This window comes from Trachurus japonicus, unplaced genomic scaffold, assembly GCF_045865225.1.
Source record: "Trachurus japonicus isolate A0001 unplaced genomic scaffold, Traja_1.0 AP030998.1".
Classification (NCBI taxonomy): Eukaryota; Metazoa; Chordata; class Actinopteri; order Carangiformes; family Carangidae; genus Trachurus; species Trachurus japonicus.
Window position 1 is genome coordinate 91403 of NW_028221131.1, and position 25184 is coordinate 116586.

The 25184-nt window shown below is 41.5% G+C and overlaps 1 long non-coding RNA gene across 2 annotated transcripts; it reads left to right on the forward strand.

Moving 5' to 3' along the window:
* The first annotated feature begins 210 nt into the window (after nucleotides 1–210).
* On the forward strand, nucleotides 211–7251 carry LOC146959855 (uncharacterized). 2 transcript variants are annotated; one of them, XR_015035579.1, is made up of 6 exons: nucleotides 211–360; nucleotides 1927–2059; nucleotides 3289–4597; nucleotides 4705–4873; nucleotides 5345–6001; nucleotides 7042–7251. It is a non-coding gene; the product is annotated as an uncharacterized LOC146959855 (long non-coding RNA). The 2 variants fall into 2 exon arrangements; XR_015035580.1 differs by lacking the exon at nucleotides 1927–2059 and having other exon boundaries at nucleotides 217–360; nucleotides 3521–4597; nucleotides 5345–5988; nucleotides 7038–7251.
* Nucleotides 7252–25184: the final 17933 nt, after the last annotated feature.

Sequence of the window (25184 nt, forward strand, 5' to 3'; positions counted from 1 at the left end):
CTGTTTTCTGAGCATCAAGATCCAGACCACCACAACCAACCCTCAACTTACATTACTAATAAAGTATTTAAAAAAATAAATAAAAAGATAAACCGTCTGTGGCGACGCACATAGGGCAGTGATCCTAAGTCAATTCAACTAAGTTTGTCCAAGTGGAGTTGCCGTACGTGGCTGTCACGGATCCGGTAGCGTCGCGGATCGGGTAGCGACAGCGCTTGCTGGACAGAGCACAGGAGCGGAGCGGAGCAGAAATCTTCGGACCACTGTCATTTTAAAAGTTTTTAGGACGAATCTAGGATTTTAACACAAGTTTTGTGGAGGACCTGCTGCTGTTTAATCGGAAAATCGAAAGTTTGCACGGTAAGCTTTGCCTACTTTTTTTTCGAGACCAAAGGGAAATGTACAAAAGCACATGGTGTAAGCTAGCACAAGTTAAGACCAGTACTTGCTAGCTATCAATTCGTGATAACTTAGTTAAGCGGAAAAGCACAGGCAAACACTTAAAATCTTAAAAATGATCACCTGCATCTTTTGTAAAAAGAAATTGAATACATTAAAGGGCTATGTACTACATTGCAGAGTGCATAGGAATGAGCCACGTTGTCTTTTCAAATGTGTTGGCGCCAACTGTAGTAAAACATTTACCACTTACTCAGCATTTAAGGGCCATTTTTATCGTGTGCACAATGCACCTGCACCACAAGCTGCTAAAGCTGTTGTTGCAGATTTAAAATGTGCAGTTTCCTTATGTGCCTGTCATTTTCACACAGTGAGAGAGCTAGTGTCTCACTTAAATGATCATATTGGAGAGGGCAGGTCTGTGTCCTGTCCAGTAAGTGTTTGTAAGCAGTTGTTTACAAAAAAGTCATCATTTACTTCTCACATGTGTAGGAAGCATAAAGCATGCTCCCCTGAAAGTATTGATGACGTGTACAGAGAAACTCGCCCTCATCCCCCAGATGTCATTGACACTACAGATGATTCAGAAAACACACATGAAGCCATGCCAACAACTAGTGCAGCTAGTGATATGCCAGAGAACGATAGTCAGTCTTATCTTAGAAACATGTGTCTCTTTTACCTTAAACTGCAAGGTCAGCTGCTTATTCCTGCCTCTACTATACAGACTATTGTTGAGGAAATGCAAAATGTGCATGACTTAGGTCAAGCCTACACAATAACAAAAGTAAGTTCTTTATTAAAAAATGATTTGAGCCTATCAGATGAAGCAGTCACTAAAATCTGTGACTGCATTAAAGAGTCAGATTTGTTCTCTGCCTGTCATCAGGGACCATTAAGAACAACATACTCTAGAAATCGGACATTCACAAAAATGTTTAAATACACAGAACCCCAAAAAGTGGCATTGGGAATGGATGAGAACATGACACAAAAATATGCCTACTACATACCAGTGGCCGAAACTCTGAAGAGCTTTTTACAGTCACATTTAGGGAGGAATGCACAGTCACAACAGTTTAGAGAACCGGATGGAGAGGTTTTTAGGGATTTATATGATGGACAAAATTTCAAATTTCACAAGTTCTTTAATGAAAACCCTGAAAGCCTCAAACTGATTTTGTACCAAGATTCATTTGAAATTGTGAATCCCCTCGGTTCTGCTAAAAAGACACACAAAGTTCTTGCAGTCTATCTTTCAGTAGCAAATTTACCCATTCATTTGCGTTCAAACACTGATAATATGTTTTTAGTCTTGTTGTGTATTGAGAATGACCTGAAACATTTCGGAATAGCCAAAGTTTTCTCAGAGTTGTTGGCAGATCTGAAATCCTTGGAGACAGATGGAATAAATCTAGATGGAGAAACAGTGAAAGGTGGTCTTTATTGCATTGCTGGGGATAACTTGGGTTCTCACTACATAGGTGGGTTTACCGAGAATTTCAGCTGTTCTAAATATTTTTGCAGGTACTGTGAAATCACAAGAAGTGAGTTCGTGGCTGATCCGAATGCCTGTGGTCCCCCACGCACCCCAGAGAGGTATGACACGGCTGTTGCTGATCTCCAGGCTGAAAACCTCCAAGGCGTCAGAGGAATAAAGGTAAACTCTGTCTTTAATACCCTTGAGTCTTTTCACGTTTCCCAGCCTGGTCTCCCGCCTTGCTTAGGTCATGACCTTTTTGAGGGAGTCTTGTCATATGATCTAGCACTGTACCTGAAAAACATTATAAAAAAGAAAAAATGGTTCACATACTCACTCTTAAACAGGCGCATCAAACAGTTTAAGTATAAAGGATCCGAAGCACAGACAAAACCATGTGCTGTGAACCCTGACAGAGCCAAGTTATCAGGACAAGCCATTCAAAACTGGAACCTTTTGAGATTGCTACCAGTTTTGATTGGTGACAAAGTGCAAAACCATGAGGATGAAGTATGGCAGTTAGTTCTCCAGCTAAAAGACATTATGGATCTTATTTGTGCTCAGAACATTTCCTTGTCCCAGATAGCATATCTTGACACTTTGATCCAGGAATATTTGGAGTTGAGAAAGATGTTGTTTCCTGAAAATCAACTAAAACCCAAGCACCACTATTTGCGCCACTATTCAGCACTGTTCTTGAAATTTGGTCCATTGATTAGGTTATGGACGCTTAGGTTCGAAAGCAAGCACAGTTATTTTAAAAGATGTGCCAGACACCTCAAAAACTTCAAAAACATTTGTCAAACTTTGTCAGAGCGTCATCAGATGTATCAGGCATATCTTTTAGCTGGGCAAGAATGCAGTAAACTACTGCAAGTGAAGGACAGCTGTGCGTTTTATCCCAGCCTCTACAGTGACACTATTAAACATGCAGTCAGGGAGTTAGCCTTTTCAGAAAGTAACACCACAGTTACCACAGACATTCAGTACAAGGGCACTGCATATAAAAAAGGACAGTTTCTTGTGTACAGAAATAATGAGTATATGGAGTTTGGTGAACTTCTACTCATCTTGATTAAAAATGACACATCTGTGTATGTTTTGATGGATATCCACAAAGGTATCTTCCTCTCAGAATACCATCTGTACTCTGTGACAAAGGACAGTCTTGGGTTACAGTGCATCAACATTAATGACCTGCCCGATTTCTATCCTCTGGTATCATACATTCTTGATGGATACCAAGTCATACCACTAAAACACAGTATTGTGGAAAAATAAAGTCCAATCAAAGCTCAGTTACTTCTCACTGCAAATAGTGTTAGCTGATGCATCTCCCTGCTCTGTTAAGTGTTAAGCGTACTGTATGTACTGACTAAATACTATATTTTTTTCTGTTCTGTTTGAAGGTGGCATTTCTTCTTCAGTGCAAGTATGAGTGACTCGGAGCAAACCTTCCTAGATGTCGCCATCACAGAAGTCCTACCAGAACTTCAAGCAGTAAACAAAAACATCCTGGAAGAGCACTTGCAGTCCATTGGAGTCGAGACGTATGATGATCTACGCTTCGTAACAGAGACTGATTTGATGACAGCATTAAGACCTATCCAAGCCAGAAAGCTTCTTTTTTGTCATTTAAAGACCAAACTCCAGAGAACAGCTCACTATCATCTGTGGAAGCCTCACCTATCCAGTCGCTGTCATCGCTCTCTGTTTCACCCCGAAGTTCACCGTCAACCTCCTCCAGCAGCCCAGGACTTGACACACAGTGGGAAGACAACTTTGAAATTCCATGGAGTAAATTTCCTGAGGAAGTGATGCATTCTTTGGAGAGGGGGAAAAGGCCAGGCCCAAAACTGAGGAGGCAAATGGTCCGTATTGTTGTGACTGAGATGATGGAAAAATGCCCTCATGTAGGTAAAAAGCATTCAACTGATGTTGCAAAAAAAATGGTGGCAAAATTTCCCAAATCTCTGCAAGATGTAATAGAGGGTGATGTTGTTGGAGCAGGTTACCATTCCCTCGTAAAACAATTGCAAAACAGAATTGAAAATGTGAGGCGCACTTCGACCCCCAAAATAAGAAAAAGAAAACATCAGAATGACTCAGACCACACAGACGAGATCCCAATAGAAGAGAGAGCAGCAATGCAGGACACTTACGGATGCATTAAATGGAATGTGAAATTCCTGCCACTTGAAGAAACTCAAGAAAGCCAGCAGCAAAAGATGGAAAAACTCAAGATGATGTTCCAAAACTCTGATGCCAATCCAGAGGAGGTAAAATGTCTAATGAAGTCCACTTTTTACACACAGCGTCAGCATGTCAACCAGGGAAAAAGTATCAAATGCCTGAGAGAGGAGTGGCCGTTTTTGTTTGATGAACTTGGCATGTCAGTACACTTCATGGAACTCACTGGGATTGACCTAAAAGAGACATTCACACGAAATTTGGATTTGAAGGGAAAAAGGCTTCACGACTACTTGACCACAGTTTGTGTCAACAAGAACAAGAAGTTCCTTCAGAATTATGCAAGGCTTCAGAGGATGCGGGGACCACGGAGCAGCTGTTCAGATGATGTCATAGAGATGCTCCTGCTTCTGCTCAGCTACTTCGACGAGAAGGAGGAGTCCATGTTCTTCCATGTCGAAGATACATGTCTGGCAGAAGAGGTCCAACTGGAGCAAGTGCCTCTGACACCCGCTGTTATTGTCTGTGGTAAGTCTGTTTTCATATCTCTCTTTTTTTTTTATTGCACTGTTTATAGATTTTGTCATGTGAGTGCAGCACTTATTAATATAACCTGTTAAATATTTTGTTAATAGGACAGTCCTGCTATTCCTCAACAAGGTACATGCTGAGTCTGGATCGGAACCTTACCAACACAAACATCTCCTCCTTCATCCCTGCATTGTGCCTCATGTTTGGGAGCTACTACTGTTTCAATATCCATTATCCATCTGAGCTGGCTTCAACTCTGGAGTTTCTTCAGCGGTGAGTAAACATGGCTTACTCATTTCTCTGACCTGGGACTCTGGGACCTGGAGTCTGGCTCTGAGGTCCTGGTCGTAACCCTTTGGTGCAGGTCCAGGAACGAAGGTGTTGTAGTTATGAAACTTAACCAGACGAAATATGCCTTTAACATTACATTACATTACTAAAACCTATCCAATCAAAATCCAAAGTCTGGAAAGGTTTTTTTTACATGGTTGGTTGTTTTTACTTGTCAATATTACTGAGTAGCGCCTACCTCAACTTTTCACATTGTCCTTTATGGCGTCGCACAGCTCACACGAACATACACGCAGAGCAAACATATTTTAGCTCTCAAACTATCAAAGTAATCACGGAAAAAAGTACGAACAGTGAGACAAGCAGTCTTCCCAGAGCAAAAGACTTTGATTTTGTGCAAGGAATTACAAGAAGAAAATGCTTAATATGCTTTAATATGCTTTTATTCTACAGGTGTTTTTTCTCCATAAATCCAGAAAAAGGAACCAAAGTAGAGAATAAAAACTCCAAGCGTGCTCTCAACGTGAACCCACGAGTCCTCACCCTGATACAGGAACTCTCCGATCACGAGTGGCGTTGAGCCTAAATGTGGACTCTTTCTGTGGACTCTGGCTATTTGTTTGAGAAGAGGTAGGCTTTGTTAAACCCATGTGTATTGTTGTAATAATCTCCAGGTCTTAATGGTGTACTATGTAACTTTTTCTGGCCACCTGCTTGTTTCATGAAGATGTTCTTTCTTTGCAGGATTGTTCCACACTATGGTATAAAACTTATCTATCTTGCATTTATTCAATTAGAACTGTTTTATTGCAAAAAAAACATTAACATTCTTACTGTGAGGGGGCTCACCTCACCAGACCTGTAACTTGGCCTGTTGGCATCACCTGATTGTCTCCATGGAGATAAGTTTCATGCCATACTGTGGAACACCAGGGAGAGTGTGGGTTCTTGTTGTGAATTGGGTTGTTGTGCAAGCACTTAAAATTTGAGACAAAAATGTCCAGATTTAAAGAGCCTAATCTTCTGGAGGTAAAAATGCTCCCAATTGTTTTATGCCATATACTGTTGAACATTCCAGACAGGGAGTGTCGGTTGTTGTTGTGCATGCCAGTGATATGCCAGAGAACGATAGTCAGTCTTCTCTTAGAAACATGTGTCTCTTTTACCTTATACTGCAAAGTCAGCTGCTTATTCCTGCCTCTACTAATTGTTGAGGAAATGCAAAATGTGCACGAGCTAGGTCAAGCCTACACAATAACAAAAGTAAGTTCTTTATTAAAAAATATGAGCCTTTGGACAAAATTTCAAATTTCACAAGTTCTTTAATGAAAACCCTGAAAGCCTCAAACTGATTTTGTACCAAGATTCATTTGAAATTGTGAATCCCCTCGGTTCTGCTAAAAAGACACACAAAGTTCTTGCAGTCTATCTTTCAGTAGCAAATTTACCCATTCATTTGCGTTCAAACACTGATAATATGTTTTTAGTCTTGTTGTGTATTGAGAATGACCTGAAACATTTCGGAATAGCCAAAGTTTTCTCAGAGTTGTTGGCAGATCTGAAATCCTTGAATCCCCTTGGGTCTGCTAAAAACTGTGGACTCTGGCTGTTTGTTTGAGAAGAGGTCCTGTTGTCCTTCTGGGTTGGGTCAAATTTACCCAATCTGTTCCCTTCCTCCATCCTTCCTTTTTACCTTCCTTCTTTCCCTCTGTCCTTCCTTCCTTTCTTCCTTGACCCAGGAGGACAACAGGAGGGTTAAACCCACTGTGTATTGTTGTAATTAAGGCACAATATGTCATTTTTGTTTTAATGTTTTAAAGTCTTAATGGTGTACTATGTGACTTTTTCTGGCCACCTGCTTGTTTCATGAAGATGTTCATTCTTTGCAGGATTGTTCCACATTATGGTACAAAACTTATCTATCTTGCATTTATTCAATTAGAACTGTTTTATTGCAAAAAAAAAAAACAAAAAAACATTAACATTCTTACTGTGAGGGGGCTCACCTCACCAAACCTGTAACTTGGCCTGTTGGCATCATCTGATTGTCTCCATGGAGATAAGTTTCATGCCATACTGCCAAACTGTTGTGCAAGCACTTGCTCCCAATTGTTTTATGCCATATACTGTTGAACATTCCAGACAGGGAGTGTCGGTTGTTGTTGGGCACCTGGCACTTAAACAAATGTCCAGATTTAAAGAGGCTAATCTTCTGAAGTATTTCAACCTGTATTCAGTCAAAAGATCCATTACATGTTCCTTCTTTGCATGTTGTATTAAAAAAAGAAGAGGAAAAAAAAAAATCCAAATTGTTTTGAACTATTAATGATGGATGTTAAATAAATGTTCCAAAAGTGATATTTTCCTCTTGTCTTTTCTCAAGATGTATTTTTGTTTTGGTGTACACATAGTAGAAATAATTTTGCAGGTTTTATATTTGAAATTTTACATAATAACTGGATTATTAAAACATAAAAATACAGCATATTATGAATAGATTTTATGTATAATATACAGAACAGCTCCATTTAAAATGCAAAGTTTTACTGTTGTTCTACCAGTTTAAATTTGTTTTTTGTTTGATATTTCCCTGTTAATTTTATCATTTATTGATGCACAATAAGCAACTATTACATGTAAAAAATACAGGAATTGGTCTGTTTATATACAACACCGTTATGCGAAATTAACACGTTTTTTTTGTATACTTAACAGTTTTTTAATGTGATTCAGATGTAATTTAATTCACTGTAAATCAATTTACATATTTTGACCGTAAAGTTATCTACTGTGCTGCTGTAATTTTTACAGGAATTCTCTGGTAACCCCAGCTGCCAGCGTTTTCCTGTAAAAACAACATTTTTTTTTTTACAGTGCAAGGGATGCGCCTGAATGTGGTGACGTAGGGACGAGGACCAATAGATCCATGACGAGGGCGGGGGCTGCTAACTCTGAAGTCGTACCAGTTCGATCTGGAACGCAGCATTAGCCAAAACCACTGGATCGCTTACTTCTGCTTTAATGAAAGCAGTTCAAACAGGGGGTATTTTTAAATCAACATCATTAGGTGTAGCCTGTTTGATTACAGTGTATGGTATATATATACGTATATGAGACAAATAACAACAACGGCCGTTTCAACGGGTCCAGGGATAATTGCCTCTGAGCCTTTCTCTTTCGCAGCGGGAGGGCAGGGTGGTGCGCGAGGGGCAAAGCAAATACCTGTCATCACTGCGTCACCGTGTTAGACCGCCTACCGTCTATTGTTTTGAATATGGATATAATAGTCAGGGGGCTTAGCACCATTTTTTGGGCTTACCGTTACGGAGCGGATAAAAGCATGAAATTTGGCAGGAGGCTACGTCAGTACCTACTCTACGATTTTAGCCTAGGAGCCCACCAGAATTTTTTGAAATATCCATAAAAATAACCATATTCTCTTGATCAAATTATATGATGAAAAGTGTCATTTTTCTGAAGTCTTAAGAAGAAATTGATGGTAGCTAATTTGCTCTTTTTAGGCCATTGTATAACCTGAATCTGCTTTTAATTTGTGCTCTGACCAGTAACCTTCCAAATGATGTGTATAAAACATGCATTACAGTATTATTATGGATTAGTTGTGCAAAGACGCAAAAGCATCTGGAAGGGGTAGAGAAGCACTGGAGCCTTATCATTCCAAAGTTATTATAAAATAAATGAAGTTAATGAATGTAGTAAATTGATCATCTATTACTAGAATGGGCAATCCTTTGTTGGATGATTTCAGAGATCTTGTAACTCTTGACAGTTGCAACTGCACAGATGCATCTGCGGTAAACACAGAGACATAATTGTAGCAGGACACAGATCTGGACAAGGCTACAAAAGAAAACCTGCTGCACTTCTTGTTTCTAAGAGCACAGTGGCCTCCATCAAAGGTTTGGCTCAACCAGGACTCTTGGTAGAGCTGGCCATCCAGCCAAACTGAACAGTTGGCGGAGTTGGTGAGAGTTGGTTAGAAAGGTAACAAAGAACCCAAAACACAAAAAAAGCTGAGCTCCAGAGATCCTTTTGGGTGAAGGGAGAAAGTTACAGAAGATGGCTCAGAAGATGAGCCACCAATCTGGGCTACACAGCAGAGTGGACCAATGAAAGCTCACTCCTCAGTGTTACACACATGAAAGGCTGCGTAGAGTTACTCACGACCTTTAGGTGGTTGTTGGCAAATTCAAACCTTTCATATGTCATTCACTGACCACTAGGTATTCAGTGGTCATTTTCTACACCGCTTATCCTGCACTAGGGTCACTTCACTGACGAGAGGAGGGCCCCAGCCGGTGGGTTCGAACCCAGAACCCCCTTGCTAATTAGCAGCCTGAAAATTTAAAGGTACCGTATGTAAGAAATCTAAAGCAACTGGCTATAAAATCATCCTAATATGTAACAGAGACTCGGGAATAATGTTCATATAACATACTGAACTCACCAACAACAATCCTACAGCCAAGATATTCGCATTTAAAAAAATCTTTTGCGGACCGCAAATCATGTTTATGTTTTGAAATCATGTTTATGTTTTGAAATCATGTTTTGGCATGTGGCGCCACCTACCGCCGTCTATAAATCATTGCAGTCAGTAGAGTCTCAGCTGCCGAGCAACCACAGGTTACTTTACTTTACTTTATTTGTTTATTTGACTGGGACATCGCACATCAATGTACATATAAGAAACATGTAAATGTGCCGGATTATAGCATCGATGCTAATTTCCATCCGGAGTCCCAGGACATAAATACAATACAGTAACAGGGGAACACAGTTACACAGCATGACAAGTAGACGACAAAGTAAAAAACAGGTCAGATACTCAAGCCAGTAATGGAACCTGGACAGTTTGGGAAATAAAGTGCAAAGTGCTGGGCCAAAGTGACAGGTGCTAAAGTGCAGGAGTACATAGGTACCAAGTTGTATTGCACGGTGCCCTAAAGTGCACTCAGTTTAAAGTGCCAGGTGTATTGCATAGTATAGCGCATCGGATTAAAGTAAAAAGTAAAAGAGAAAATTAAAGAATGACATGGTATATATACATATACATTCGCACATAATAAACTATACCTCTATTAATTCAGACATGCCGGTCACAAACATTCGCACATAATATCTACCAAGCTGTACCATTGCACACACAACGGCCATAGCCATACAACTGCGAACATGTTTAATTCGAGTTACACATGTTTACAGGTGCTCACAAGTTTGTTTGTCTGTTTGGTTGCCAGTTACGAGACTAAGACGCTATCTTTGGACTGAGCTACAACGGCTGAGGCAACGAAAGCTAAAAGACCTCGTTATGACTCGCAGAAACGCCAAGATAAAACACCAGGCAAAGCCAGAGTCTACATAGGAGATGCATTTGAAAGATGGAGAGAGCTGAAAGCCGAGAGGAAGCCGAAAGGAAGACAGGTAAGCCTGGCTAACAAAGTTAGCATCATAGCTCGACGGGGATGGACATTTCTAATACTTTGAACTGTCGAGTAATAACGTTATACATTTGGATCATAGCAGCACAGCTAACGCTAGCAGCATTAGCACTGTCCTGGTACGGGCATCTGGTCCAGCGTGCCGCTGTCCAGCCGCTGTCGGCTCCATGTCCAGCCGCTGTCCGCTCCATGTCCAGCCGCTGTCCGCTCCATGTCCAGCCGCTGTCGGCTCCATGTCCAGCCGCTGTCGGCGCGTTTGCCAGCAGCTGCTGGACAATACGAAATCTTACATTTGATACTAAGCGGAGTCCTCTTTAGGTCTTTGCATGTATATCGTCATAAACTAGATAACGTTAAAAAGCGGATGCAACAATGAAGGACAGTTCGGTAAAATATCATGCACAACGTTATTCCATCTGATATGTCCATCCCTAGTCAACAGCTAACGTTACCATAACTTCTAATACAACTTGATCTGTACTGAGAGAACAGAATTGTGTGTCGAGCCACTCATTTATGATAAAACACTCATCTTTTTAGCTACATGGGTCTGAGCACCTCCACCCCCAGTAAGAGGCACAGACTGGGGGGAAAAATCTTGGCTTCTCCTTCATCTCTGCCCTAATGAGTAAGTATTGAACTTTTTTTTAGTAATCCTACAGGAAAAAATAATATTAGTCATCGTTTTATGTATTTGTTTGGAAAATCAACTTTATTTACTGTCAGTAATTTTCATTTAATTTTGCTGAATCAGACAAAGGAAGGTACAAAGACCTTGGGATGCATCACAGCTTGGACATGTGGCATGGTGCCAAGAATTTGGCCAAAAGGATCCATTCTGTAAGTGTAGTTTTTATTACCAACACTTTTACCATGATAATCTAACTTGTGGTTTGTTTTGATGACTGTTTTATCTTTACATCCTAGGCTGCACAGGTGAAAGGTCAGTCCAGCTTAAACCACTGGTTGAAGGACATCGTCAACCACTTTTGGTGGTGTTGCAAAGAGGCAGATTCGTACCAAAAATTCATTGTAAGTTTTCATGGTTTGGAAACTACTTGATTATCATTTTTTGGAGAAAGTAAAGGTTTATTTCTAAGAAGAAAACGAGCAGTGTAATAACAAGAAGCTTTAAGCAGTATATCATGTACATGCTCTGCACTGTGAAGGCTGCAAAAACATATGCATACATCCCAGAGTTGCAAGAAAGGATTCTTCAGAAGAGACTGGCTGGGAAGGGGATGCCCAGGAAGAGGTCACCTGGGCCTGATGACCCCAGAAGGCTTGGTCTGCTCCCTCCTGTCCCGGCACCAACTGTGACAGAACTCCTGCACACCCAAGTCAGGAGAGGTCTTGGTAGGTGGAATGTCTTCATTTCTTACTCATTGGGCTACATGAGACACTCTAAGTTAGATCTCATGTGTAACATAACTTAATGCACAAACAAGAAACCTGTATTTTGTGCCAATGATTTAATCTACTGATTTTTTATTTTATGTGTTGTTCTCCGCAGCTCCAGCATTCAAGAGTGATTAAAGAGCCAATAAGCATCGTGGAGCATCAAAACCTTTTTCAGTTTTTTACTCTTCATTTACTTTGTTTATTTTTTTTCGCCTTTTTGTGTTTATTTGAAATTTAAAACCATGTGCTCAGTAAAAGGAAGTCACTGTTTGATCTGTACTGTGTGTTATTAGGGCCACGGGCAATCGCACCGGGCACTGGTCCCAACAGCTATGAAATAGCTGCAGGGACCAGTGCCCGGGCGAAGCCCGGGCACTACTGTTATTGTGTGGATTTTTTCTTATTATTTTTCCACTTCCGGCCAACTTTCGGTTCGCTACTAGTCCTGCAACTCGAAGAGTTGCAGGACAAATTATATATCAAAATGTGCGTCCTGATCGGGATCGGTGTGCTATTACTTTTCTCAACAGTGTACGAATTATTCGCGACGTAAGTCGCGATTTACTGCGCAAAATTTTTGCATGTAAGTCAATGGGACGGGCGGGAAAAAAAGAGCGAAAAAGACCAATCATTGGAGTTTAACAAAAGTCTACTGCTCAGGCATACTTTCATCTAGAGACTCCATTTAAACTTTAAACAGTAGACACAAGTCTTGTGTATTGTCGTATTACTCCACGTTTTGATAGGTCATATAGTTTTTGATCAATCCATGATCAATGACCATGATCATTTTTGGAGAAATTATGAGATTATAATGGGTGTGTATTGGACAGAATGTTCGTGTCAGAGTGCGTGACATCATCGGTTAGAGTGGGAGAGAGTGAAGAAACATTCTGTATTTTTTCTGGATAAATTGCCACCACGGCCACAATTTACACTCTACAGACATAATTTTTTCAGAATTTGTAAGACAAACTTGTTATCTCTCATGTCATGTGCTCAAAATATCAGAGAGACTTACAGAACTTACAGAATCAGCCTCTGAGTGCGGCCACGTCTGTCCCTGCTCCTCATTGAGTCCAATACAAATATTTTCTGAGAGGAGCAGAACGGCCTGATGTTTTAAAACTGCCAGCGTCGCCAAAATATTTACTGTAGAAACACCAAATCGTACCGAAATTTTCAGTAAGTCCTTAGAGCAACATTGATCTGTGTTTTGTTCTGATAGGAGTTACCGTTTTCTCATGCTAAGCCTAATTGTGAGGCCGGTTTAGAGGCAGAAAATGGCTGTTTTTCTCCACGTTTCTGTCTGTCTCAGCCTGCGGGGGCCCCCTATCGCCGTGGTAACCTCTTTGATCCTCAGGCCAGGGCTCGTTAACTTCATAAACAATCCACCTGGCGCTCGTTTAAATGTTTATAAACACAGACACAGCTAAATCAGACTGACACAGGATGCAGCTACTAACTAACTATGTGTCAAGTCAGTCACACACACACACACAGACTCTAGAGCCAGCTTCATGTGATTACAGTCACACACACACACACACACACACACACACACACACACACACACACACACACACACACACACACACACACACACACACACACACACACACACACACACACACACACACACACACACACACACACAGGTAACCTAATGTGGTTACAGCTCCTCCATATCAGTGCTTATAGAAAGATGATCATGTGTCTGTCTGATCAGCTCTGTCTTGACCTTAAGATCGTGGGTTTGATTCCCATGTTGACAGAGATGGCACAACCCGCAGTAGCTCCCGTGGCCCATTCAAAATTTCCCGAGAGGAAATTTTCTAGTTTATACTTGATCTCGAGGTTTATTGCACTGATGTTACCTGCTTGACAGTTTCGACTGTGACTCCAGTCTTCCTCAGAAATGAAAAAGAAATTATAATGTGAATTTTTTCCATAAAAACAAACTAAAATAATGTATTAAATTTCAAAAACATTCAAACTACTAGAAATAAAAAGTTGAGGGCTCAGGTCTTGGGGGGTGGTGGCCTGGGGTCCGGCCCTGCTGATGGCCACTCTCCGGGGTCGTAGGGGCCAGAACTGCCGGGGGCCCCAACATTCACCTGCAGCGCTCTGGGGCGGAGAGGCCCCAGTCTAAACTCTGCATTACACATCACACCGGGTAAAACATGGGTCTGTCAGTCCCTCTGCTCTGAGCCCAGGAGAAAACTTTCCTTGTATCCTACAACCTTTATCCAATGAGGAGAGAGAACGGCATAAAGGGGCAGTCCTCTCTGTGTGTGCAGCCAAGGGATGCGCCTGAATGTGGTGACGTAGGGACGAGGACCAATAGATCCATAACGAGGGCGGGGGCTGCTAACTCCATCTGCTGACAGGAAGTTAGACAAAACCACTGGATCGATCGCTTACTGCTGCTTTAAGTCAGTTTAATGTATTTGTTCGCACAGGAAATTAGTGCTGGACATGAAATGAAATAAAGAAAAGAACAAAATACCCCAATAACTCGGTGTTGATTTACAATCATTCTATCAGTCAGTCAGTCATTGGCAAAAATAAAAGTACAAAGAGGCTGTTATGACACACACACACACACACAACATACGGAATACTGTTAACCAGGCGCGGCGTTATGGGCCCACCCACTTGTACAACTGGCCCATCCAAAATGACAGGGTGAACATAACTTTAGTTAATCTAAGGTTTTTTTTATTTTTATTTTTTATTTAACCTTTATTTAACCAGGCAGAATCAATTAAGAACAAGTTCTTATTTACAATGATGGCCTGACAAGAGGCATAAGCTTCTTGAGGGGGAGGGGGAGGGGGGCTGTGAGGGAGAAAAGATAGGTTAAAAGAAAATAGCAAATATGCACAACTATACAAACATTCAGCAGAAAACAAGGCATAAAGTTAATAACAAGGATATTCAAGCATAAAAAGACAAGATGTTTACAAGCATAAAAGAGTAAATAGCCAAGGTTTTTACAGACATTACAGGATTCTTTAGAGAGCCTAAAGGTTGAGAGAGGGTAACTGTGCGTTCACACCAAAAGCTTCCAAAGCGTCAAAAACGCTCGAGGGTGGGCGTCAGACAAGACAGCTTCCAAAACGGCGAATATTTTCAGTGACTGACGTCAAAGTTCGATCGCGCTGGTCATTGGGGCCGAAATACAAAAAAAGGGGAAAAAAGGCAGCCGACGGACGTCTCTATTCTGACGGGCTGCCGCCGGTTGCTGCTGAACCGCGTCATAGCTCATTACCCTGAAGTTAAACCTGGCTCAACTTCTCCTCTGGTGACGCTTTGGAAGCTTTTGGTGTGAACGCACAGTAAGGGACAGGATTATCAGTAAGGATTATTTACAAACGTAGAAACACCATAAGACAGAGGTAGTTTCAGTAATTAGTACCAACAGTGTGTCACAGAAAGTGGCCTCGGCCGACGGCGGCAGGTATGGGCATGCAACAAGCAGAAACTGAGGAAAAGGGTTCAATAGTTAAATAGTTAACCTCCTGAGACCCTGCGTCCTCATACGAGGACATTACATTTTTGCCTCTTAGCACCATGATACTCCATTTTTAAAAACTTTGACCTATTAGCCACATTTATGGACACTGCCTGCACCAACTTATGGTGATATCACAAATTACACCAATTTCTTTGGGGGGAAAAAATGGCGGGAATTTCAGCCGGAGCCTTCTATGGCAGTTGCCAGAAGATAAAAGACCAAGATAAGAATTAAATCCAAATTTTATGAATGAAACCAGTGTATTTATGTACAACAATGTCTCTGTCTTCATATGGCATTAAAATTTGACACATTTTAGTAATAGTAGCAGACTAGGACATCAATAAATGTCACGTCCTCGTTTGAGGACGTTGGGACTATGTTATGTTATTAAAGTAACATGTTGTTGTCTTTTTTTGTGATATCACCACAAGATGGCACAGGCAGTGTCCCTAAATGTGGCTAATAAGTCACTAGGTAAGATAAGTTTTTAAAAATGAGAGTATCATGGTGCAAAGAGGCAAAAAATAATGTCCTCGTATGAGGATGCAGGGTCTCAGGAGGATTCACATTTCTTAAAAACTACTTGTTATTACTTGACCGTTCCACTTCAGACTGATAGTACTTGACCTCAGGATGACACTCAGAAAAAATCAGGCCAATCTGATGTGGCATTTTAGAATAAGACCCCTTTGAACTTCCATATGTCACTGTATTCTATATACAGTAGGAGTCATTGTCCTCGTATGAGGACACTGATTTTTGAGAGAACTACTTATTGTAGAAAGCTGAAATTTTGAATTTACACAAATTGGGCCCTTCTGGTCCCAAACAGCAAATACAGTTTTTTTATGTTGAGATAGTCCCAGTGTCCTCATATGAGGACATCATTTTTTGCAAAAACTACTTCCTGTACAAAGACAAACTTTAGGTACTGTACTTATTAGGTCCTACTTATCCCAGATAGCAAGGAGAAATAAAAAATGCACACCAGAACAAAACTCGGGTCTCAGGAGGTTAAATAGTAGGGAAGCAGCTGCAAGAATCTGTAAAAAGGTGTGAGATGGCGTCTTTGAAGGCCGGGATGGAGATGAAGTTATCCAGTTGAAGGTGTTTTTGTAATGTAAACGCATTCCAGTCAGAGACAGCAGCTGACTGGAAAGGTTTCATTATTTATTTATTTTTATTTCAGATAACGTTACCACAGGTTTAAATGTGTCAGCATTTGGTGATTTTCATAGTCTAATAAACGCGACTCATCTGAGTTCACCTCCGGTCAGGCAGCGGCCGTAGAAACCACTGGCCGTCTGGTTGTATTTCAGAGGAGAGGCACAGAGCTGCTCTGCCTCTTCTGGTGTGTACATTCACAGTTTAGCAGCTAATTCAGCAGCAGTGATGGAGAACTGTACCGGAGAGGCTCAACATCAGCTTCATTTGAGGAATAAACGGCAGCTTTTACCTGACGGGAGACCGACTAGTGATGTGCAGATCGATACTGAAATATCGATACTTCCGATACCAGGTCTGTGTGCTCTAGAATCGAGACTCAAATGAAAATATCGATACTTTTGATACTCAAATCATTTGTGGTTATGCATCATTAACATGGAAAGTAACTAAACTATTCAGATCTTGTTTAAATGACACGCGGTTGGTAGGCTAGGAACTACTTCTTCTTCCACCTAAGTGCGTAACGTGTGAGCACAGCGGCATGCAGCTGCTCACAAAGTCTGTGTAGAGTCGATGGCGGAGCGGAGAGGAGTCAGGTGTGGAGCTATTTCAGTACCACAAACAGTGAAGATGAAGTCTGGAATATCTGTGGGAAAATTATGAATAATATTATAAATGCATGAATTTAAAAAAATATGTTTGTTTATCATTTTTCTTATTTAATTCATGGTTTTACTATTTTACTTATGTTATTTTTTTAGTGTTTGAAACACTATTTTCGGCTATATTCTAAACGAGGCCACTACATAGTTCATAGTTTAAAATAAAGACGTTACTCTGAAGTCTTGCATCCTTAGGAAGCTATGACTTGAAATACAGTACTTTTTTATTTTATTAGATTTACCAGACACATCAGGTGCATTTGCACAAAGTATCGGTATCGGATCGGTACCGCCAATACCAGCCTGAATTTTACTCAGTATCGGATCGGAAAGCAAATTTGTGGTATCGAACATCACTAAGCCCGACGCCTGAGCTACGGTAGCTAACAGCTAGCAGGTTTGACCTACTTTTTCCTCTCTCCCTCCCTTTCTTATACACGCACACACACGGCCCAGGTTGTCTGTCATATCTGTTGTAAACCTTGTAATAACAGCTTGTTGAGTACAGTTAACGGTTTGTTGTGTAATGTGAGTGGTGGTCCAATATCGCGTCCTGATGAGTTGGGTTTTAAAGCAGAAGTAAGTGGTCCGGTCGTTTTCGCTAATGCTGCGTTCGAGGCAGGCTTTTGAAATCGTAAATTACAGCTTCAAGTCACGACTTACGACTTTGTAGCGTTCCAGGCAACCCACTCGTGTTTTTCCGACCTGTTTTACCTGTGAAAGTCACTATAACGGCCACTCGTAACTTCTGACCCGTGAACTCGTACCAGATCGAACGGGAGCGTGCCTATGTTCCCACAGCCCTATGTTCCCTCAGCCCTATGTTCCCTCTGGACTCTCTCTACCTATCTGGACTCTACCTATCTGGCCTGTCTAGCCTCTACCTGGTCTTTTTACTAAACTTAACCAACTCCTTTCTTCATTGCCTAAACCCAACCAATGGTGGGACCAAAGGGCTGAGGGAACATAGGGCCTAATTTTCAGTGACAACAAAAGTTAGAAATGAGGGAACATAGGGCTGAGGGAACATAGGGCTGTGGGAACATAGGAATGACCCCGATCGAACTGGTACCACTTCACGGTCGGAAAAATACGACTTTCCTTGAACGCACCATAACAGTCCTCGTCCCTACGTCGCCACATTCACAGCGTTCCTTGGCTGCACACACAGCCCTGCATGCCGTTCTCTCTCCTCATTGGATAAAGGTTGTAGGATACAAGGAAAGTTTTCTCCTGGGCTCAGAGCAGAGCAGAGTGACTGACAGACCCGTGTTTCAGACCAAACACTCTATAGAAGTGATTGCTGTCGGAAGATACAACTATTTAAGACTTAGATTAACACAAATATATCACTTACTTCTGCTTTAATAACAGCTGATGACGTAACTGTGTAGATGGCGTGGATTGTGATGAGAAGGTGTTGCACATATTTTAAGACTTATCTGTGCAAACCATTGTGCAAAACCTGTTTGTTGTGCCTTTTTGCTGATAAGATGATTTGCTGAATTCTTCTTCCATTCCTGCAGCCTTTTGTCTCAATGTTAACGATGGCAAAAATGTCCAGATATTTTATTACTTTATGAAAATAAATGTCTGTGAGTTAAAAAGAAGTGGGCTACACATTTCTGATTTGATTTGGCTTTTCGTGTATTTGGTTAAACACATATAAGTAACAGGAGAGAGAGAGGTCCGCTGGGTGAGCTAAATTAACTGTTAACGGGAGAGAGAGCGGCGCACCGCGCTGTCAAAGCTCGTCTCAGCCATCGGTCTCAGCAGCTGTGTGCTTTCAGGGCAATATAGACACGAACCAGTCGTTCAGGAATCATTTACAACTCTATGTATGTTAGTGTTATTTTTTCCTAAGTAGTGGCCCATCCAAACTTACTGTGGCCCGTCCAAAACTGAAATCCTGGCGCCGCGCCTGCTGTAACCACACTTGTTAAAGGCTAAAATTTCAGTTAGTTGGTACAGCTTTACTCCAAGGAATGTCCGATGTCCATGGAGTGGAGGCTTGCAGTGATACAGACTGGTGTCCTGGATGACGTGGAGAGGAGGGGGCTATGTTAGCACAGGAAACTGTCCTCAGGATCCCAAAGAACGCACTTGTTTTCCTACACAATGCCTTTGTGGAACACAACGCACTGGGTGAGCTCATTAAGGAGCTGCCAATGACGCAGAAGACCACGCAGGACCTCCAGATGCAGGGCCTCCAGATGCAGGGCCTCCAGATGCAGGACCTCCAGATGCAGGGCCTCCAGATGCAGGACCTCCAGATGCAGGGCCTCCAGATGCAGGACCTCCAGATGCAGGGCCTCCAGATGCAGGACCTCCAGATGCAGGGCCTCCAGATGCAGGACCTCCAGATGCAGGACCTCCAGATGCAGGGCCTCCAGATGCAGGACCTCCAGATGCAGGACCTCCCGATGCAGGACCTCCAGACACAGTCACGCTTCTCCCTTCCACCAAGAGGAGGGATGATGATCTGGAGGACAGAGAACCCCCCCCCCAGAAGCCTGGACTGGAGGAAGAAGAGGTTGAGGAACAACCTCCTGAGTGAGGATCACCTCACCAAAGTCGCCACTGATGAGGACGGCAGCGGATCTGCAGCCGTTCCGCAGTCAGTGGAATTTCGGCGTTATGCTTTATCAAAATATTAAGAATTATTATTGTTATTAATATTGGCATTATTATTCATCATTGAGTTGTCATTATTCTACTTACCAATGTTCTCCACCCTTCCATCCAGCAGTGAAAACCCTCCCATTCATTACATAACCTCTGTTTCCATAGTAACGTATTGTCTTTCTACAATCGCATTGAAAGAACATACGCAAATACGCAAAACAGAGGTTATTTAATGAATGTGAGGGCTTTCAGAGGTAATCAGGCCGTCTACAGGGCCGTACACACCCCCTGAGGCCTGAGCAGCTTTTTTATTTTTTGCTATTTGGTTAAGTTATTTTAAATTGTTTTGAAAGGAAAAATAAATTATATTTTGTTTTTTGTTTTTAAAAAAGGAAAATAAAGGGTTTTGTAGGTTTTTTTTTAGTTGTTCATTATATTGTAACCCTTTCTCATTCTCTCTTATTTTAATTTATTTTTATTGTTGATTTGTCATTGACAAATAAAACAGTTGTTGCATCTGATGTATTGTTTCTGGTGTTGTCTTTCTTTAAACACTTCAACATGTCATTTAATTTGTAACAAACTTAGAGTAGTTAAATAATAACAACCCAAGACACAGTACAGCACCTTCCAATTCTTTTTATTTTTTAAACAAAGATTCAATAACAACCAAATAAAACTTAAAATGTATGTCGTCATGGCGTTAAGCCGCCCAACGACTCTCTAAACAGACACAATAACACAGCGCTACGGTGTTGGAGACTCAAAAAGTTCCTATGGCTCGTTTCTAGACCCACCTACGGAGCAAATAGATTTGCTGCTGCTAGGGGGCAGAGAGAGAATTTTTTCCATAAAAACAAACAAAAATAATTTATTAAATTTCAAAAACATTCAAACTACTAGAAATAAAAAACACCAACATAAACAAAAAAGTTGCGGGCTCAGGTCTTGGGGGTGGTGGCCTGGGGTCCGGCCCTGCTGATGGCCACTCTCCGGGGTCGTAGGGGTCAGAACTGCTGGGGGGTAAATACAGGAATCTTGAAGTTAATTTGAATACCTTTTAAAGACTTTTTCAAGACCTTCTCAATATTTTTCAACACCTCACCGCCGCTTCAAGCTGTGACCATTTACATCAGTGACACTTTTAACTGAACAGTTCTAGTTTGTGATAAAGACTATAGACCACTATGATACAACAGAGTTCAAAAAAGGCTGGGATAATAAAAGGCAAGGTTTATAATAAAAAAACATTGCTCAACTCTCACAAAAACAACAATCTTCTTTTCTTTTTCATGAACCGGTTCATCTTTGTTTTTTAATAAAACAAATAAATTCACACACTTTCACAATGTTTTTTTAGGACTCAAACTCTTGGACAGCTAATTCAGAAAAAATACCTTCAATATTTAAGACTTTAAAAAGTTGTGAAAAGACTTTTTAATACTTTTTAAGGGTCTTCATTTCCCCAAAATTGATTTATCACCTTTTAATACTTTTCTAGACCCCGCGGATACCCTGTGCTGGGGGCGACCCCAACGTTCAGGTCCCTCCTCGTCCAGCTGTTATTAAAAAATAAAAATGTCTTTCCCGTGAAAAGTCTCCTCCTCATCTTCCTGCTCCTCCTCCTGAAGTTCAACAGCGTCTACAGGCAGAGGATGTTGTCATGTAAACACCGGTCAGACTAATTGTTTGTAAAAACTACATATACAAATGAAATGTCCTTACCCACAAAAACCTCATCGTCACCTTCCTCTTCCTCTCCTCCCTCACCGTGGGCTTCACCCTCTGGATCCTCATTTTGATCTGAGAGAACACAAGACAAACACAAAAACATAAGTTAACATATGTAATGGTTAAATTTTCAACACATATATTAAATTGTCTTCTGCATTACTAATCTGTTATGGCTTATTATTATAATTATTATTGCTGTTATTATTTATCTTTTAATTGTCATTATTTTACTGACCAATCCTGTCACCTTTCCTTTTAGAGCTTCTGCAGTTGAATGAGCTCTACAAACCATGCCAATCATTAAATCAGCTCTGTTTTTCCTATTCCCGTATTGTCTTTTACAGTTCCATTTAAAGAACATACACACATTTGCAAAACAGAGGGATAATAGGGAAGAGTGCCACTTTGGAGCTGCTGATTCATCACCTTTCCCAGTGATTCATGGACTGGAAACTTTGGCTACCCCCCCATTTTGGGGTACGCTGATTCTAAAATTAGCAATGAATCACCCTTTCCGGGTCACTTCCGGGTAACTTTTGAACGGAACGTCGTAGAGACTTGGGGGTGGTCTTAAATTGTTCCTGGTGGATTTAGAAGCAGTTTTTTGTCCTTCTTAAACCGTGGTGTCGAATAATTGTCAAGAATCGTGGAAATGTACTAGTATTGGTATCGGTATATAAGAAAGTTCCAGCCTCGATGGCGAGACGGCAGGAACTGGCTGGGATGTGTTGTTTTTCCTTAATATGGGATGGATACCTATTGTCCTGGGCCAGTGGTTAGAATGGGGGGGCCAGTGATCTGCAAATTTCCCTCATCGTCTACCCCTGTGTTCTCATCGACCACGTCCCTCAGCGTGACCAATCCCAGCACCTCGTTGTTCACCTTCTGGACGATGGCCAGGTGGGATTTACCTGGAGAGACACAGAGAGACAGAGATGAAAATAGAGATCATCTGTCAGTTCATCCACTGCTTTTACTGTGGATTCAACATTTTAGGATTTGATTCTCCAAACTGTGAAGGAACCAACTGGGGGGAGGGAGGTGACTAATTACACTCATGAGCCTGGATCAGTCATCTTAGATTATTAACCTATATTATAATGAAATTACATTATTAACACATTCATAGGCTATTTGATTTACATCTCTGAATCTTCCAAGGGTGTTTTATTTTGAAGGGTTTTCTGCTTCCTGTGTGTAACACTAATCTCAGACCAATCCTAACACTGATAATGCTAACCAACTGCTAACGCTCATAATCAACTTCTTACACTTTAACCAACTGCTAACCGCCGTTAGCAACTGCTAATAGGTACTGTACATGTCCGCCAAGGGAGGCCGAGGCTACGCTGCCTCATTGCGTAACTCTACTGAGTGTGAGCGGCACCTGAGGCCTGAGCGGCTTTTTTATTTTTTGCTATTTGGTTAAGTTATTTTAAATTGTTTTGAAGGGAAAAATAAATTATATTTTGTTTAAAGGAGCTTGAGGCAAGATGAAGGAAAAAACTCCTTAGCGATACAACGGCCGTAGCGGCCGTCAGGGTTACTGCAGCATCAGCCAAGCTGGTGCGGGAGCGCATCAACTCTCCACAGCTGCAGTTGATGCTGTGACAGTGACACTGTGGCTGAATTGGAAACGGCACAACGTTACTATACCAGTGTTTTACATTAATCAGCCGCCACAGTTTGGTTTGGGTCCGCCGCAGCAGTCTCTCACAGGAAAAAAGAACAGCTTCACTGTCTCTCATCTCTGCCTCATTGTAAAACTATTTATTTATTTATTGAAGTAGCCTAAATATGGTGATTGTTGTACGTACAGAGCCCCAAGGCTGCGCTGCTCACACACACCTGAAGCTTCACTTTTCATTCAAATGAACTAATGCGACTGCCACAGTGCCACTGTTAGATTTCATCACTGAGACCAGCATTTATCTCCTAAAAACAATTCAACCAGCCGGCAGAAAACCTCTAAAAACCTGTGGGGAAGTTACTGGGCTGGTTTTCTTCCCTGGGAGGAGGACAGAGGTTGACCGGCCGATGAGCTCAGCTCCCCGGCTGCAGCCTCTGTGACGAGCTGCTGCTGCTGCTGCTGCTGCTGCTGCTGCTGCTGCTGCTGCGTGTGTGTGGCTCTGCACTCCTCCGAAAAATGTCGGAGCAAATCTACTTAGTCAGACGTTATTTGGATAAACTGACAACAGATTGGGAATCTAAACTGTCACTTTCTCGCATGAAAAAATATTAAAATGTAAGAAAGTGACGTTATTTCTCTACTCGCTGCTCACGTAACTGTTCAGGCTGCAAGACATCCGCCGACCGCTGGGCGCAAGCGGAGGAAAGCAGAAGCTGCAGCGTCATTTGACGTCACATCCGCGGACAGCGCGGGAAATTCGGACCCAGAATTGCAGCTCATTATGCAGCACACAGCCTGTTCAAGGCCACGGAGAGATACGCGGGTGGGCTCATTCTTTTTGGTTTTGAACGCTTCATCGCCCATTAGCAGTAAAAAACTTAAAACTCACGTGCATTTCTTGCCTCATGAACCTTTAAAGAAAGAGAAAAAACAAAACCTCAACAGAAACCTCTACAGCCCCGTAGCACAGCAAATGAAAAGCGTCTAAAAGCTGAAACGAACCTTGGGGATGTGATGCAGCCGCCCTCATTCACAACCACGAGCCACAGTCACACGTTTCTTCTGCCACGGTCTCAACTACAACTCCCATGAGGCACTGGGAGCTCGTGTTTCTTCTTCTTCTCCTACGCCCATATCTGAACTTTTGAACCTGAACGTTGTTTCCCCTCTGCAGCTCACTCTCACATAGACTGGGGAAGAATAACAGAGGGTTATTATGGTGGTTGAACACACCCAGGGCCTCAAACTACACCTGTGGATTTTCATTTGACGTGGTTTAAAAAAGAAATTAAATAAAAAAAGCCTATATTTAATTCATAGGATACATTTGAACTGCATAGGAACATATAATTGGTTATGATGATAAAAACAATCCCGATTTATTTGTAAAAAGAAGAAATAATTCTGCAAAACATTGACAATGTATTTGTTCATCAATAAATGTTTATAGTTTATGTTACAGCACCTTTACAATGGATTAATGTTAAACATAAAAAATGTTGACCTGTTTTTCTTCTTTTCATATATTTTTAACCAAAGCTGCACCTTAAAAACACACCAGCTGTGAACATAACCTGTTTATTATAGGCTATACCTCATAGATTCTACTCTATGAGGTATAGCCTATAATAATTAGTGACGAGTCAGTCTTGGTGAAAGTTAAATGAACAGAAGGATTTTTCCTGACACATTGATTCACTTACAATTGAACCAGCTTTGCCTTTATTAATGTTAGCCACTGTATATGAACATCAGTGTGTGCATGTGTGAATGTGTGTGTTTCCTTTTTCCACTCTCGACCAGCTGTGTTGAGCTGCTCTGATTTGCCCGTGTAGGAAACTGTGCTGGTTTGAGCTGTGAGTTGAACAGGCTCATCTCTTGTCACCCCTGTGTATTATTAGGCTCTATACATGTCACTTCCAGCCTGTAATTAGCCCGGCGGGCTAACGAAGGGCTGATGGGAGGCAGGACCTCTGCTGCTCCCATCTGCTCCCCGACATTTATTTGTTTATTTCTAAATCGAGTGACTTTTCTGGGCGAAGGAACCAGGAGCGCTGTGCAGGTCTTCATCCGTCCTGTAGCTGTGATT